This window comes from Myotis brandtii, unplaced genomic scaffold (assembly GCF_000412655.1).
Source record: "Myotis brandtii unplaced genomic scaffold, ASM41265v1 scaffold236, whole genome shotgun sequence".
Lineage (NCBI taxonomy): Eukaryota > Metazoa > Chordata > Mammalia > Chiroptera > Vespertilionidae > Myotis > Myotis brandtii.
The window spans coordinates 267,085-278,169 of record NW_005358901.1 but is presented as its reverse complement, the minus strand read 5'-3'; positions in this window follow the sequence as shown (position 1 = coordinate 278,169).

Genomic DNA, 11,085 nt, shown 5'->3' with positions numbered 1-11,085 from the left:
TGACTCTGACCCCCTCCCCCCCACCCTGTTCCAGGACCTCGCATGTGCGTATCCGACCCCAGATCCACGCCTCCAGCCTGGCCTCTCTTCCTCTGAAACTCCAGAGCTGCTGCTCACGTTCCCACTGGACACCAGGTCTTGGCTTCAGGGGTCTGATAAGCCCAGATGCCCAGTGGCTTATTAATTTGTCACACAAACTACATCAGGCAGGGGCTCTGTGCCAGGCACTGAGCTGAGGGATGGCGCTGCAGGCAATAGTGTCCCGCGGCTCCTGCCAGGCAAGCTCGCAGCAGGGTAGATGGAAGAGCCCGCCGCCACTTCAGGCTCTAATTGTGTTCCTGGGAGGCTCATGCTTCTTCTCTAACCTTTAGAACAGTGATGGCGAACCTTTTGAGCTCGGCGTGTCAGCATTTTGAAAAACCCTAACTTAACTCTGGTGCCGTGTCACATATAGAAATTTTTTGATATTTGCAACCATAGTAAAACAAAGACTTATATTTTTGATATTTATTTTACATATTTAAATGCCATTTAACAAAGAAAAATCAACCAAAAAGATGAGTTCGCGTGTCACCTCTGACACGCGTGTCATAGGTTCACCATCACTGCTTTAGATCAACCCCGAGAATTAGGCAAAAGTACCCTCACCTTACTGAGGAGGAAACTCAGGTTTGTGGACCCCAAAAGGGGGGTTCTATGTGTAGGAAATAGGCCTCTGTGATCGATCTTCAGCATAGTCAACTTTTAACGGAAACATTACTGAATTTCCCCAGGGCAAATAGCATGCAAGAAGGAGGGGAGAGGGTATAAGAACAAAGAACTGTTTATATGAGCCAGCATCATGGTGGAAACCCCCAGGTGCCCAGGACAAAACACCTTGCACCTGCCTTAACTAGACAGGGGCAGTGGAGACAACTAGAAAAGGCCTCAGCTTTTCTTTTTTAAATATATTACAGAGAGAAAGGGAGAGGGATAGAGAGTTAGAAACATCAATGAAAGAGAAACATGGATCAGCTGCCTCCTGCACACCCCCCACTGGGGATGTGCCCGCAACCAAGGTACATGCCCTTGACGGAATTGAACCTGGGACCCTTCAGTCTGCAGGCCAACGCTCCATCCACTGAGCCAAACCGGTTAGGGCCTGCCCTCCTTTTCTTAAATGGCCCAATAAGAGACAATTGGGCCATTAAAAACAAAAGAAAAAGACCCAGGCGACATATGAGGAAACTACTAACCCCATAGTACTCAGCCAATGAGGAACCGGAGGAGGGACTCTCACTCCCTAGGGATTCATAGCCTGTGACCACTACTCTGTGTGCGCCTGTTCAACTGGACATCCGCTCTTGCAAGAACGTAGTAAAAGTCTCGTTTTTTGTCACACTTCTGTCTCCAAGTCCGTTATTTGAATTCAGACAGGTGAGCATTTCTCACATGTGGAAAGCAACCTCACAGAGTGACGTGATCATAAATTCCCAACGGGGCAGGTCATGGTGGGTAGCTACGCCCCAGGCACATAACTTCTTTAGTGAAAGGTTTACCGTTGCCTTAAGCAAGCCCTGCCCACTGCTCTATGCACCTTTGAAATAACCACCCTCACGAGAGCACAGAATGTTAACTATCCTGTAATCCCATTCCTACCTTGCTCCCCCGGTCCCCCTTGCAGTCCCTCCTCATTTCAAATGCAGAGAATGAACTGCACAACTGTTACTGGGAGCATTTGAGACCTCGCTCCCTGGGATGTTGTCAGCTTGGCTCTAATCAACTCACAAAAATTCTCTGCAGGTTCGGATGTTTCTTCCGTCGACAGGTTCACGGAGTTAATCAGCAGAGCATGGATGAGGAGCCCTGGTCCATCTGCCCTGAAGACTGGGGAGGGGAGACCTCTGGTAGAGGACCATCCTGGGCAGAGAGTCCCTTGCCCTTGGCCTCTGTGCTGTAGCCACCAGCATCCTTTTCTGTCTCCCTAGAGCGGTGGGCAGCTTGGTGTTGTGGGCCGAGGAAAAATAATTTTCCTTCTACCCTTCTTTTCTTTTCTTTTTTTTTTTTGGCAATTATGGCATATGTGCCTTTTATTTTATTTTATTTAAATATATTTTTATTGATTTCAGAGAGGAAGGGAGAGGGAGAGAGAGATAGAAACATCAATGATGAGAGAGAATCATTGATCGGCTGCCTCCCACACACCCCCTATTAGGGATGGAGCCTGCAACCTGGGCCTGTGCCCTGACCAGGAATCAAACCATGACCTACTGGTTCATAGGTTGACGCTCAACCACTGAGCCACTCCGGCCGGGCTCCTTCTACCCTTCTAAATTCTTCTGGCTGGACTCAAAATCAAATTGATCTGAGACAGATTAACAGGAGAAAATGACGTATTTGCATACAAATTTACCAAAAAAGAAAAAAATCCCACTAAAATTTACCAAAATAGACTTACACATATACATACAGATGAAGATTTATTACATATACTTACATCCGTGGAGGAGATCAGAGAGGTGAGTGTCCCTCGCAGCCCAGCACGCGATGGCCCGATTCTCCAGCTCATCCGGGTACTCAAGACCAGGCCCTGCCCCTGGGCTTCCCAGGCTAGGACCCCGCCCTCCCATCCCAGCATTGCCGGCCAGTGAGAGCTGCATGCAGTCAGGGCCTGGAGTGGCCAGCACAGTAGCCTCTAGCCAGGCAGGGGCCCCGGAGGCCCCGGGGGTGCATGGCCTGGGTGCCTGCCCCCTGCAGGCCCTGCGTCTTGGAGAAAGGCCTGCCCTGGGGCTGACTCAGGCATTGCCTTGGCAGGTGCTGGCCAGGCAGCAGAACAAGCGGCTGAAGGTGGTGGGTGGGGGCCACTGACCTCGGGCATTGCATGCACTGATGGCTTCATGACCCACATGGGCGAGATGAACAGGGTCCTCCAGGTCCTCTCGGCCCTCTCCTGCCTGCCTCTGCAGCCACCAGCCTCAGCCTCCATCCCAAATCCCAGAAAGAGATTCCTTAGCCTTTCCTCTCAGGCCAGATTCCTCCTTACCCCTGAGTCTCCAAAAAGACACTCCAATTCCCCCAGACTTAGCCTTTCCTCTCAGGCCAGATTCCTCCTTACCCCGAGTCCCCAAAAAGACACTCCAATTCCCCCAGAGCCCTTCCTGGGCTTGCTCAGGCCTCTTGTTAGGTCTGTGCGCCCCCTGGTGGCCATGGAGAGGATGTCCACACCCCTCTCCTGCCAGAGCCTCCTCACTAGTACATGAATGGTAAGTCAGGCTCCCAAAAGGGGGGCTCACCATGGCAAATCCAGAAGGATTGGCACTTAGTTGGTTTTACTTATGGGGAAACTGAATATCAGAGAGGGTGAGTGACTTGCTTAGGGTCACACAGCCAGTCAGCAACAGAGCTGGGCAGAGATTCAGGAGTCCGACACCAGCCCTGTGCTGGGATCCTGTCCATGAAAGTCAGCCAGCCCTCGGTGCCCCCAGGGGCCTGCCAGGAGTCTAGGAGCGTGCCAGGAGTGCCACATGTTCACGCCTTAGCAGGGCTCCTACTGCCACCTGACAGGTCCTGCTCCCCTGGGATAACCCCCTGTCCGCCCAGCGATTTCCTCATTTGCTCAGACTGACAATTCCCACCTCGTAGAAAATGTTCCAGTCATGAGATCAGCCGCGGTGGTAATTAACCCTGATTGCTAATGAGCGAGGACAGGCTCCAGCAATCGATTTCGCCAGCTCTGTACTCAGGGCCCGTGGAATGAGCTTGTTTGTTGGAGTTCCGCAGATGTGGCTTCTCATCTCCGCTTCCCACCGAGGTTTGCGTGACCTGGAGCGAGTGGCTTCAAGCCCCCGAGCTTTGATCTCCTCCCTGTGAAATGAAGAGAGACTGTTTCTACCTCCCAGGGCTGCCATGAGCCTCTCAGGACAGAACCCATCTTGCACGGGGCAGGAACTGAATAGCTGTTCCTTCCCCTTGCCCTTCCTATCCAGTTCTCGTCTTTGCCCAAGTCCTCCCAGGATGGGAGTAAGTGGAGAGTTTGAACTCCATCCAGCCCAGCCCAGCCCCCGAAGGAGCAGGCCCCGCTTAGCTGGGGACTCTCCACATCTCTGCAAGGAATCCCACCTTCCCTGTCCAGGCCGGGGTGTGTGTGGGGGGTGGGGGTGGTGCAGTAGTGGTGGCCAGGAGACCTGAATGCTAGTCCCAGCTCTGCTGTGACCTTGGGCAAACCCCTTCCCTTCCCCGCTCCTTATTCCCTTTCCCTGTGAAAAGCAAGGGCTACGCGGAATATTCCCAAAGCTCCAGCTCTGCCCTTAGCCCCTTTGGTTGCTTGCAGTGCGAGGTGGCAGGAGCTTACCGCAGGCTGGGACAGACATGCTCACACTCACAGGGAGCCGGCCACAGGGCAGGGCGGGGCGATGGCCCCCCTCCTCAAAGCCTAGGCTGGCCTCTTGCAGGTGGACCTGGAGAAGAAGCAGTGACTGTTGGAGGCTGGCACCCTCCTGGCTGACCTGCACCTGCAGCTGGATAAGCGTGGCCTGGCCTTGTCCCAGTAAGAGCCCCTCCTCCATTCCTGGGTGGGCCAGTGCTCCCAGCACCCCCTGCCCTGGCCTCGGCCAGACACTCAGGATCTGGCCGGTTCAGTGACCTTTACGTGGGAATAGAAACAGGCCAGGGACGAGCTAAGCGTTCAAGAACAGCCTTGCACAGGGGTGGGGAAACCATGGATTAAGCTCCCCGTATGTTTCGCCTGCAGGGGCTCATCTGCACCTCGGGCCACGTGACCTCTGGCCACTGGAGTGTCACGGCCGAGCACGGGCCGGCCGATGCATCCTGGTCCCACCACTGTTGTCCGTGTGGCCCGGGGCAAGTCTCTTCCCCTCTGGCTACGGCAGTTTGCCCCCCTGGAATGTGGGGGTGAGCACGACAACCATGCACGTGGGGTGCTTAGGAGAGTGTACACAGTCAGTGCTCAGTGTTTGTAACGGGCTTGGGGCGTGAGACAGGCCCTTTGCAGAGCCCTCACCCTGTGCTGTCAGATTTCAGCATTGCCGGGGGGTGGGCGTCACGGGTCAGTGTGTCCTGCTGTCCAGGTGTGCAGCTCTCCCCCGAGCACCAGCTCTGACAGACACAGAGCAAACACTGTGGATGGAGCTGGGTCCCCTGTGGTCCAGGCTCAGAGATCAAAACCAAACCGCCCAAAAGGAGTTTCTAAGGCAGTGATGGCGAACCTTTTGAGCTCGGCGTGTCAGCATTTTGAAAAACCCTAACTTAACTCTGGTGCCGTGTCACATATAGAAATTTTTTGATATTTGCAACCATAGTAAAACAAAGACTTATATTTTTGATATTTATTTTATATTTTTAAATGCCATTTAACAAAGAAAAATCAACCAAAAAGATGAGTTCGCGTGTCACCTCTGACACGCGTATCATAGGTTCGCCATCACTGGTCTAAGGGATCCCCTAACTTAACTCTGGTGCCGTGTCACATATAGAAATTTTTTGATATTTGCAACCATAGTAAAACAAAGACTTATATTTTTGATATTTATTTTATATTTTTAAATGCCATTTAACAAAGAAAAATCAACCAAAAAAAGGAGTTCGCGTGTCACCTCTGACACGCGTGTCATAGGTTCGCCATCACTGGTCTAAGGGATTCCCTTCATTTTGTCGAGCACCATGTGAGAATTGCTATCTAGACCTTGAAACCTCGCCTTGTTTCTCATCAGCAGGGAACGCGCATGCTGGCTGCTCTTGTCCCCCTCCCCCTCCCCCTCCCTCTTTCTACCACAAACGTCTCAGAGAATCGCCAGGCAAGACAGGGGCAACCTGAGGGATGGGTGAGCAGGAGGGGAAAGACGGAACCCCGTGTTTATCAGCCCCCCCTCCCGTAGGTAAGAGCTGTTGCTGCCGAAGCATGATCCATTGTGTGGGACCTGGTCCCCAGGTGCTCAGAGCCCCCCCATGGATGTGTCATTACCCGCCTCAGAGCCGGCTTCACTGCCCAAGAGAGTCCAGTGGGAATTGGGGGTGAAGGACAACACAATGATCCCCACCCCCAAGATCTGGCCACAGTCCTGGTCCACTATCCAGGGCTGATCTCACATGGATTGCCCTGGACCGTTTCTCAAAATGATGAGCAGAGGATGAAAATAACTCCGAGTGGCACAAATCAAAATGCACACGAGATTTACTGGCCCCGTCTCCCGAGAAGCGCAGCCGAGCAGACCGGCCTTCGGGCAGCAGTGGGAGACCCCACAGTGTGTGTCACACATTAGCCCAGGGCGGGGAGCAAGGGTGGGGACCGACGTCTCTCATATCCACTGTGCACCGGGCGCTTAGCTGGGTGCTGCGCACACTCTCTCTGAGAGAGTCCTCATCCTCACTTCACAGATGAGGAAACAGAGAGGGTAAAGAACACGCCCCCGGTCACACAGCTAGTGAACCAGTGCCCGGCCTGTGTTCATTGCTGGGCCCTGCTGGCCCTTTTCACTGGCCATCTCCCGCTCACTGCTCTGGATCTTACACAAAATCCCGTTGTTCTCAAAAACCGTTCTGACGCCCTCCCCCCACAGAGGGCCGCCGTGGCCTGTTTCTGCCAGTGTGTCCTCTCTGGTCTCGGTCACTGTGAATCAGGATTAGTTCAGCTTCATCTGTTCCCTCAGCCTGAGCACCCAGCCACCAACTGCACACGTCAAAGGCAATTTCCATCCAATTTAGCAGGTGGCGGAGTGTGGAGAAGGACTTAAACAGGCCATGAGATAGGCGTCCTCTGGAAGTGGGGCCAAGGGGAAGGAGACTGGAGCTAAACGTCTGTTCCAGCAGCGTCCTACTCTTCGTAGAAACCCAGAGGTTTCTGGTTGGGGTGGCTAAGGAGGAGAAGCAGGTTCCTGAGGCAGGTGGGTCCCCGATGATTGAATGGACTCAGCTTAGCAGACATGGTGCCCAGGAAGAGCAACCGGCAGAGAGAGGCTGCAGGAGACCCTGGTCCCCGGGGCTGCGAGTTGGGACAGCAGAGCCGGTCCTCCCCCAGACGCACACACACTCCCCCTTTGCCTTCCCCAGGCTCCACCCAGGGCCTCTCGCTCTTGGGAGCTCATTCTCAGCTTAGACCTGCTCCAGGCCAGGACAGCTTGCTGCATCCTGACTGTGAGGCCCACAGCATGAGCAAGGCAGCCAAGGGGGGCAAGCCACTGGGTCCCATGGGGCCTCACGTGATGGGCAGTCCCCCTCCCTGCTGAGGGCTGATGCCACTCAGACATAGCCTCCCTGTCCCCACGCCTCCTTTCTCCCTTCCCAAGGCTGAGACTCGCCCCAGGCTTTGACCGTAGACCCAGCTGGGGAAGTCCCTGTGGCCAGGTGACAGCGACCTTCCGGGAACCGGCGACACAAGGACACACAGGAAAGTGAGGACTTCATCCACAGTGGACGGGAATGCCCACCGGGGTCCTCAAGTGGCTCTTCTCCCACTGCCAGGTGGTGGCGCTGACTCTGCTGTGGCGACGGGACCATTCCGGGATCTCCGAGTCCAGCAATGCAGGGGCGTGCCAGGCGCGGGGTGCCCCTGGGCTGCCTCGGCGTCGCCCTCACCGTCACCCTGCAGTGTATGCCCCAGTCCCACTTGCAGGAGGCCTTATGGGGCGCGGCTACAGTGTTTGGACAGGTTCAAGCCTTGGACTGAGGAGAGGCACAGTCCTCTCATTGCTACGTGCAAGTCCCAGCTTGGAGGGCAGAACGCACCCAGCACAATTATAGCCAACGGCCATAGTTATAAGCTTGAGCCTGTGGTCCGAACACGTGGCCCCATGTGCCTGAGTGATAGAGTTCGGGTGCATGTAGTTGAGTGGGACTGAAATCCATGAGAATGATGTGAACAATTTGATCATGCCCCTACTTTGCCTCGTGGCATCTGCTATAAAATAAAGACACGGCTTGTGGGCGCTGGCACTGTCCATCAGAGGGGCAGCGTCCCACCGAGACCCAGCTTTCCTTCTCTTGTCGGTCTTTTCTAAGCCTTTCACCACCCCCTCTCAGGGTCACTGAACCAGGCTGAGCTGGCATGGCACATCAGGCGCCCTGGGGCTGAGTCTGCCATGGCCGTGTCGGGGCCCCACAAGGCCTCCTTCCCTCCGCCCTGAGAGAGGTTCTGGGCCTTGCCTGCCACCACTCAGCCCCTATGAAGTGACCAGGAATGCCCCAGGGAAGGGAGCCACCCCCCCGGGGAGGCACGAGATGGGGCTGCTGAGGGGAAAGAGTTCTCTAAGCCATAGCAAGTTTCAAATTCAGAAGGGTCCCCTGCAAGGAAGACCCTACCCACAGGTCTCCGGCTCCTAAAATGAAGCCAAGGGCAGGCGCTACTCCGAGGATGGAGAGTGTGCGCTGGAGAAACAGCGACGAGGACCTGATGCCAAGAGTCCTTGAGGAACCCACGCACGAAAGGGGAAAACTGCAAGGCAGCGTCCGAGCCAAGTTCCGTGAAGCACATAGCCTGGCTGATCGTAGTTTACACTGGCTTTATTCCCACATGGCAGGGCTGCTCCGAGGTCAAGAAAGGCCCAGAAATTTCCAGAAAATTCCAAAACAGGATGATCAAAACTTTGGTTTGTCTTCATTTCCGATACCCACGAAAGAAGGCCCTCACACGCAGAGTGAGAGAATGCCGTGCTGTGCTCCAGGAAGCAGCAGGGTGTTGTTTTATAGACAAATCCCTCCTGCTCTCGGGGCAGGTGAGCAGGCGACGGGACGCAGGCTGGCGTTTGGAGCACGAGCACCCTTGGATGATGTCAGCGCATCTCTGTGACGTCAGACACGTGAACATGGACAGGCTGGGGCCGTGGTCAGCAAACTGCGGCTCGCGAGCCACATGCGGCTCTTTGGCCCCTTGAGTGTGGCTCTTCCTAAGCCTTAGGAGTACCCTAATTAAGTTAATAACAATGTACCTACCTATATAGTTTAAGTTTAAAAAATTTGGCTCTCAAAAGAAATTTCAATCGTTGTACTGTTGATATTTGGCTCTGTTGACTAATGAGTTTGCCGACCACTGGGGGCAACCACTGGGGGCAACCGTGGACCATGAGTGAGCCCTCAGGGGTGGGGGCGGGCAGGAGGAGCCGGGCAAACTGTACTGTTGCCCACCCCGCACCAAGCAATGCCATCAGCTAGGAGGATTCTGACGGAGGGGCTGAGACTCTCTCAGAGGCAAACGCATTTCATGATTAACCTCATAAATTTGATCCACGTGGTCTGGCATTTACGTTACCAACTTGGCTGATTTGATAATCATCCGTTCTATTAATAAACCCCGCGGATCCAGGCCCTTTTCAAGTTGCTGTGGGATTATTGAATGCTTCCTGGGTTTGTCACGCTGTTCTGCTACAGCTGGAAAATAGCAGGCAAATGCTGGGTCTAGACAGGATACTGAGGTGGGAGGCTCTGGGCACCTACAGGGTGGCATTGAGGGCCCGTGGAGGCCGGAATCAGACCCGGGTTCAGTCCCAACTGTGCCGCTTACAGGCTGCATGCCTAAGTGGTCCCTATTATTTCCACAACCTCACTCTCACTTCCCTCTCCCTGGTCTAGTCCACGTCTGAACTTTATGCTTCATTGTGAATAAGAGTTCCTGGAATGCGTTCATTACAGAGTTTCAACCCATTTGGTGGCACACACTTGAAACCATTTTAGTCCTTCTGACCACTGTTCCCATCGCTGGATAACATCTCGAGCAGATTGTTTTACTCCTGAAAATGTCGCAGTGAATAAACAATCTGCTTACTTTGGACTGCCGATCTCATGTCCAAACAAAGCTCTTCCCTCCCCCGTCAGAGGAGGCGGGCGGAGGAGGTGAGTAGCATACACTCCACCCTCTCACGCCCCTCCTGTTCTGAGGCCCCCAGAGCAGAGTAGGAAAGGGGCCTGGGCGGACTCTGGACCCCTCCTGGCCTCCTCTCTCTCTCTCTCTCTCTCTCTCTCCTCTCGCTCTTGTCAAGCTCTTCTAAGGTTATCTGAGGTAGCAGGTGTCTTGCTTGGTCTGGTGACTTAGGTCTCCTCCAGACCAGACTCTGGTTCCTCAGACAGGCCTTGACCTTCACGGGGCAGAGTCCTTGGACTGCCAGCAGCCCGAGCCTCCAGCCCCCCGGGGTGGGACAAAGGTGCTGTCCTATGGTGAGCATTTTCTTTTTCTTTTTTGAATCGAGACCATTTTAATTTATTACACTTATAACCACGAATGATAAAATGCACAGCTTCTTAACATTTTGCACCGTAACCCCATGCACTGAAACATTTTACCTGACCAGGTAACAACACACACGTATTCTTTAAACAGAAATATTAGGGGGGAATGTGTTCACACCTTGGAAATGTCATATGTTTAAAGTCTTGCTTGGAAAGTCCTCTGTTCAAGTGGTGATGTGACTGTCTTCTGAAAACTGATGTTTACACCCAAGTATCTTTCAATATATTTGCCCAGATGAGGGCTGCAAGGTAAAAGCTGGTTCTGAGAGGATCCAGATCCCAATTTGACAAATACGACACACCTGCTTGTTTACTTGATTATTTTGTTCTCGGCAGCCCTCTCCCCTCCTCCCTTTATTATTTTTTTAAGATTGTATTTTTCAAGTACAGTTTACAATCAACATTATTTTGTATTAGTTTCAGGCGTACAGCGTGATATTTCCAGGACCGACCTGGCACCAAACACCATTATTACAGTATCGTTGACCATATCCCCTACACCAGCCGTGGGCAAACTACGGCCCGCGGGCCGGATCCGGCCCGTTCGGCTGTTCTATATTGAAATAAAAAAAAGACCGTACCCTTTTATGTAATGATGTTTACTTTGAATTTATATTAGTTCACACAAACACTCCATCCATGCTTTTGTTCCGGCCCTCCGGTCCAGTTTAAGAACCCATTGTGGCCCTCGAGTCAAAAAGTTTGCCCACCCCTGGCCCCAGTGGGGACGATGTCAAAAGCCTAATCGGAGGCCCTTTGGGCGAGTGAAGTCTGAGCCAAATGGCCCTTCCATCGCCCCCACCCGCCACTGGGTGGTGAGCTCTGCGCGCGCGCACACACACACACACACACACACACACACACACACACACA